At 35.6% G+C, this 6,649-nt stretch overlaps 1 long non-coding RNA gene across 11 annotated transcripts; it reads left to right on the forward strand.

Annotated features, from left to right (window-relative positions):
* Positions 1-2,410: 2,410 nt before the first annotated feature.
* Positions 2,411-6,320, forward strand: LOC113318815. Of its 11 annotated transcripts, none has more exons than XR_003344858.1 (11): positions 2,411-2,673; positions 2,766-2,837; positions 3,240-3,353; positions 3,472-3,608; positions 3,703-3,849; positions 3,978-4,191; positions 4,607-4,821; positions 5,152-5,275; positions 5,376-5,526; positions 5,729-5,952; positions 6,109-6,320. It is a non-coding gene; the product is annotated as an uncharacterized LOC113318815 (long non-coding RNA). The 11 variants fall into 11 exon arrangements; XR_003344855.1 differs by having other exon boundaries at positions 3,703-3,854; positions 3,978-4,040; positions 4,128-4,191; positions 5,729-6,109; XR_003344854.1 differs by having other exon boundaries at positions 3,978-4,040; positions 4,128-4,191; positions 5,729-6,109.
* The last annotated feature ends 329 nt before the right edge of the window (positions 6,321-6,649 follow it).

Genomic DNA, 6,649 nt, shown 5'->3' on the forward strand with positions numbered 1-6,649 from the left:
GTTGACTAGCGCTCAACCTGTGCCGTAACGGCACGGGAGTAGATTTGAATTTGAAATTTAGCAAAACACAATAAATTGGATTAAATTAATAACACACATAGTTACTTTCAGTGTATTAGTATTACATTACTGAACCTCCTTCATACATCCTACCGTCATACCCACCTTTATTATAATACTTCCGTACGTTGTTGGTAACAAAACCAACGCGATTTCTTAAAACTACTGACAATCACCTCCCGCCCGCTAGAAACACACAATTTATTTAGAGGCACCAAATTATGCTCTATAAGTTGGTTAACCTCTCTCCCATCGTGCACTGCTGAACGAAGAGCTCACATGCCACTTTATCCCTAGTAAGTTTCCTCTCTTTCAATTCCATGTGATTAGTCACGGATTTCCATCTTTACCACTGCCTCCTTTTCTGGTTTCTTTACCACTTTATGGCTGACTTCATCCTTACGCTCCCAACCTTGTGCAGAAGATGGGAATTGATATTTTATGCACATTTAGATACACTTGTTACACATGATAGTGCAATTCACAGTGAAAGTATATATAAGAAATCGGGAATTAAATACACAATAAGTAGTTTATCCAATCAAGCTCGGGGAAATGTAATATTCAAGTGAACTTTCAGAGTTTATGGAAAGTGATGGAAATCACAAACCTTCGCCTGGACAGAAATGAATTTGAAACAATTGGTTTACGGTGTGAAAGGAGCTAGTGATTTGGTTGAAGAATCTCTATCAACCAAGTACAAACATAGTACATACTTTAAATTGTGCTGGAAAATGTATACTCCTGTCTACCTCCTAAAGAAGTTTCATTGTATCATTTATAATAAAAACAACATAAACAAAGAAGTTTTATAGCAGGGATCAGCGCTGCCAAACATATTTTACCACCATATATGAGCCCATTTCCGTTTCAACATGTGTAAATTGCTTCACAACTTGATCCTCAACTGTCCCCTGTTGCTCAATATACCAAACAAAATTCCCTTCATAGCAGAACTGCAATAAGATGAATAATATTTGGGTGTTTAACAGTTTTTTTTTTTTTAAGCAATGTTTAATAGTTGATAAGAGGTTGAGATCAAACTCTAGGCAATCTTTAAGATTTTTGTTGAGTTTCGAGAGAAAAATCACCTATACGGATATTTGTACCCAATTGACGACTGGCATTGCACACAAACGTTTATTTCAATCGTACTATATATTTATACCGATTATGCGTCAAGCATAAATACAGTTAGAATCGATTGAATCAGAATTTAATTCATAAAAAACAAACGTATAAAGAGGGAATGGGATGATTTACTGTAGGTTTTCATATATTCCTGTAAATAGGATACTCACATATTGTATTCCTGTAATTTCTGCAGTAGGTTTTCATAGGTCTGGGACTATGGAATATGGATCGCTTTTGTCTTTCACAACATTATCACTTCTCAGATTATTGAACGCCACACGTGTAGATTTTTAAGAGCGTATGCTCCAAATATGAAACTCAGATCGTTGGATTATATTGAGAGGTTAAATCTCATCCGCTAGTTTTATAGGCTAACTTAGCCACGACCTTTTTTTATATTATAGATATATCTTTTGGATGAACCAAAAAATTTGGGGTTTTTCTGACCCACATCCCCGACCCTCAATAGCAGTCAGTTGACCGCGGACCAGTCAAGACAGTCACATATTTGGTAAAAATACTTGGAAAGTTAAAAACGGTCGTTGAATGAAAAAAATTATTATTATTTTATTCCTTGTTCAACGACCCACTCTTTGACTGATGAACCTACAGGGGGTTAGTCCACGAGTGAGTTGGAGGGAGTTTAATGTATTTTGAATCTTGGGGATTTTGAGGGAGTGTAAGAAAGTATTGGGAGTTTGAGAGAGTTTGGTATGTTGAGTGTAGGTAGTTTGAGAGACTCTCCCAAAATCTCTACTTTTTTGATCGATTTGGAGTGAGGCAAAAATACACTATAAACTCCCTAGAACTCCCCAGAACTCCAAAAAAAAAACAAACTCCCTATCATTCTAATTTTTACCACTAACAGGGAGTTTAAGAGTTTCTTTCAAACTCCCCACGACTAACGGGGTTTTCTAGGAAGTTTGGGAGACTCTTCTAAACTCTGCCACGATTAACGGGGACTTTAAGAGACTCCCTCGAACTCCCTCACGACTAACGGGAAAAAACACAACTACACCCAACTCCCCAAACTCCCTTGAGGACTAACACCCTGCTAGCTTTTTTATGGTTCAATTTTCTAAGCAGCCCTTCTCCCATATTTTCTGTGGTCATGATTTTCTAGACATTGATTCTTCTCCTTGATCAATGGATGTGATAATATACCCCTCTCTCCGTTAAAGCCAAGAGAACCTTATCTTTTCACCATTTTTCTTTTCTCACCTTCACAGCCAAACTCGTAGCTCTTTCTCTCATTTTATATTTCCTCTTCTTTCACAAATCCCTCTTGTTCTCTTCTTTCACTGTTGTTTCTCAGACAACAAATCTTATAAATCGAAAGAGTAAAAGCTCCTCATCCAAGAAAGAAAATCGTTTGATCTTAACTCTTCATTCGTGAGCAAAGACGAACCCTAGAAGATCCAGTAAACCAAATCTGTTCACCTAGCAGATTTATATTCGAGGTCTTCTTCTTCTTTGAAGGTAAACAATAAAAGAATCCGTCAATGTTTTTTGTTATTTTCTGATATTTACATGGTCTATGATTCAATGCATCTAATAGCTTGATTTTTCAGGGTTTTGTAGTGAACAACATATTTCAGTCGGTCGGGTGGTGATGAGACTTAAGTTGATATTGTTAATTCGAGGTATACAAACTTTATTTCTTCTGCCTGATTTCGATTTCTCAAGTTAGGGTTTCTTTAATTTATCTGTTTTTGCTTATTTAGAGTTTAGATATTTGGATCTGGATATTTTTGATTAATTTAGTATTTATGTTGCTAGTTTTCACTAGATTTTGGTATGGATTTTCATGACTAAGAATTTGTTATAATTTTAAGTTTTATGGATCAGTTCTGTGATTGTTGTTGTGATAGAATATGAATTGGAAAAATCTGATTTTCAAGTGTTTGGTACTATTATAGTGTATTATATACTATTTTCATTCTTTTTATTGAGATTTTTCATCTTTTTACATCTTCCAGATTGGATTCTAATGTATTATATACTATTTTCATGGCTTGAATGATTGCTGATGGATTTGTTGTTAGTGGTGGAGTATGCTGGTGATGTTGGTTACACTAAGGGTGCTGTTAGTGGTGGTGTTTGGAAGTGGTGATGCTGCTACAAGGTGATGGTGGTGGTGGTCTCTTAACAATTACATGGTATGATAACAGTATGTACTTCTTAAGCTTAGAAATATATGATTGATACTTACTGATTCAATTAAATTACTTGGTATTCAAAGTATCTCATTTTGTATGTTTACTGCTTAATATGAAGGTCGGTGCGCGCAATACTGTTCTAATTGATGCATTATCAAGGCGTATACCGCTTGTCAGTGACCTTCCCACCATTATCTTGGGTGCTGATGTTACCCATCTCACCAAGGATAGGATTCAAGCCCCTCCATCGCCGCTGTAAGATTTTATTTTTTGATCCACTCTAGTTCAACTTGGTGATTTCTAATTTATTCCAATTATTGAATTTTATTATGTTGTACCTATTATCAAGGTTGTGGCATCACAAGATTGACCTGAGGCGATGAAGTGTGCTGGTTTCGTGTGTGCTCAAGCCCATTGCCAAGAGTTGATTCAGAACTGTGGCCTGAGGCGATGAAGTATTGCAAAATCCAGTTCGAGAACTGTGACGGGAGGCATGGTTAAGTATTTTTCTTGCCTGTTGCGTCTCTGCATCTTTGTCATCTCAATTTATTTTCCTTGTCTGGACCTGAACTGCATATTCAACGTTTTTTTTTTGGCTAATTTTTTAATATTTTCATGAACTAGGGAACTTCTTATCCGTTTCCGTAGAGCAACTGGACAGAAGCCTCAGTATAATATAATTTGCAGGTAATTTCAGTGTTCATAATGTAGCCAATTGGCTTATGTCTACTTCCTTTTCTTTTCTTTTCTTTCGGATCCATTTTCTGCTTTCAGGGATGGAGTAAGTGAGGGTCAGTTTTATCAAGTTCTACTCTATGAGCTTGATGTTATTCACAAGGTATTGTTGTGTTAAGTTACTTTTCTTAGGGACAAATGGTCTATAGCTAGTAATGATCTTTGTTAAGGTGGATAATTTTATGTATTGTGTGAAAATAGTTGAGCAGTTGTAGGCTTGAGTAGTAGACAGTCTTCATGCTGATGGTCATTTTTTATTTTTAGATTCTTTAACTTACACTTTGTGGGGTTAAACAAATTATGGCATGTTGAAATCAAGCAGCTAACTAGTCACTTTCTGCTCACACATGCTTGTGCTTTTTTGGAGACAAACTATCAGCCACTTGTTACATTTGTTGTGGTTGAAAAACGTCATTACACAAGGTTGTTTGCGAATAACCATAATGATCGTCAAACAATTGACAGAAGTGGAAATATTTTACTAGGTAAATTAATATGGATCGACTTTTGTTATGCAGGACTAATTATGATGGTTTTAAATCCTTTAAAGCTTTTAACAATACCATTGTCTAAAGCTTCAAAAGCCTGAAAACAAAGCTTTCGCTCAACTATTTCAGAAGAATAATGCTGGGAAGATTTTGGAATGCCACTTGAACTTGTTAAATGTGATTTGTGTTGGTGATTATCTACCAGATAGAGTTATCAATCTCATTCTCCAATACTTGAGTAACAGGTCTGTTATTGCAAATCATATGATGTTCCCTGTCATGATTACTTTGTGTCAGAGTTTGTGCGGAAATGCTAATTGTGATACTCGAGATGCATAAGAACTTGGATCTGTGAAGGGTACACATCTACGAAGCATTTTTCGCAGCAGTACCTATCTTTTGTTTTGGAACAAGATTTGCATGTCACCAACATCTTTTTATTAGTATAAGAACAAAGGCCCACAGGATTCATGTCCTCTCCATTTAGTTCCCAGTTGTTGTCTCAGTTGTGCGATTTACTTTTTGGTAACCATGGAAGATCGTTTTCTCTAAAAGCTTCTTGTTTGATGATGCAGGTGTGAAGAACCCTGGTTTGGGTCTAAGTTATCATCTGGTTACAAATTTTGATTCATTAAGCATGGGCTCGACCTTCTATAAGGTCTTCAAGACGAAACCAAGTGTACTAAGAAATCACCGAAGGTGAAGTTAATATGTTTTTAATATTTCTGTCACTGTGTTATCTTTTCCAGTAACAATGATGTTTGAGCCTTTGTTTTGATATACTTTGGTTTATTTTCAGATTTACAACTAGTGATGATGGAAAGATGAAACTCCAGGCAATGCTTCCTCCAACTTGTTGCTCCTATCCTCGAAAGTGAACTCTGATCAGTTGCAGTTGTTGCTAATTGCTGGCTTGATCTTCTTTATGCATGCATCTCTATCATTTTTATGTAAGCTCTAGCCCTGGCCTTCGTCCTGAACAAAAAAACATGACATATTTATAGTTTAACCATGCTGGCTAATAACAATTTGGGCTAATACCATGATACTGTCCAACCATATATACTGGTCTAAAGTTATTGGTTTTATTGTTATTCAGACTCCATACTATCCAATTTTATTGATTTTGGAAACTTTTTTTTTTTGCTGCAGGTACATATATAGTAGTGTTGTTCTAGTGTTGGGAAGGACACAAATAGGTGTTACCGTCTTGCATTCCATCTTCCATTCAAAATGCCTTTGAAGCTTCAACTTGCTGTCTTACATTAAGATTCCATGTATAACCCATTATGTATCTTGTGCTCGAGATATGTCAAGGTCGTGAATTAATGAACTAGTAACGTTTGTGTCGTTGTGTCGATGTTGGACAGAGGCAGGTAAATAGATTGACATCATATTGGTTAGGATACCCACCTTTATAGATCACTGTCCTCTCATGTGCATGGCATGGTTATTGTTTTTATAAGCATTTTCTTGAGTATTGTGACCTCCCCACATTCCACATTAATCAGCTGATGGCTTTTGCCGTGCAGGTACACCATTATGAAGTAGGAATAAGTTCTTCATCATCATCATAGTTTATAATTTGTTGTTTAATCAATAGTTTTTTAGTTCATCATTTTATAACCGAATTCTAGAACTTGGTTACTTTTCTTGTAAGATTACACTGGTTCAAACTCCAGATTTTAATCCTTTTTGTGTAATTTGAAACCAATGAATCAATGAATGTTAAATTGAATGATTATTTGTGTGCAAGTTTAATTTGATTCTCATTTTTATTTGATTTGAATTTGGTTTTCATTTGATTCTCATTTGAATTCTAGTTTAATTCCAGATTTAGTCAGATTTAGTCAGGCCAGACAGCCAGTCTGAATTTTTTTTTTTTTTTTTTTATATTAAGATTTATATCTATGACTGACTGGAGTCAGTATAAAAAATTGACTGTTAAAATCAGTTGTTGATATAAGATTTCCAACGACCCGTAGGGACATGTCATAGTTCAAAAAGACGCTCAAACAACGACCCTTTTTTTGTCCGCCAAAACAAGTCATTTAACTCGTATCTATGACTTGC

This window comes from Papaver somniferum, chromosome 10 (genome assembly GCF_003573695.1).
Source record: "Papaver somniferum cultivar HN1 chromosome 10, ASM357369v1, whole genome shotgun sequence".
NCBI lineage: Eukaryota > Viridiplantae > Streptophyta > Magnoliopsida > Ranunculales > Papaveraceae > Papaver > Papaver somniferum.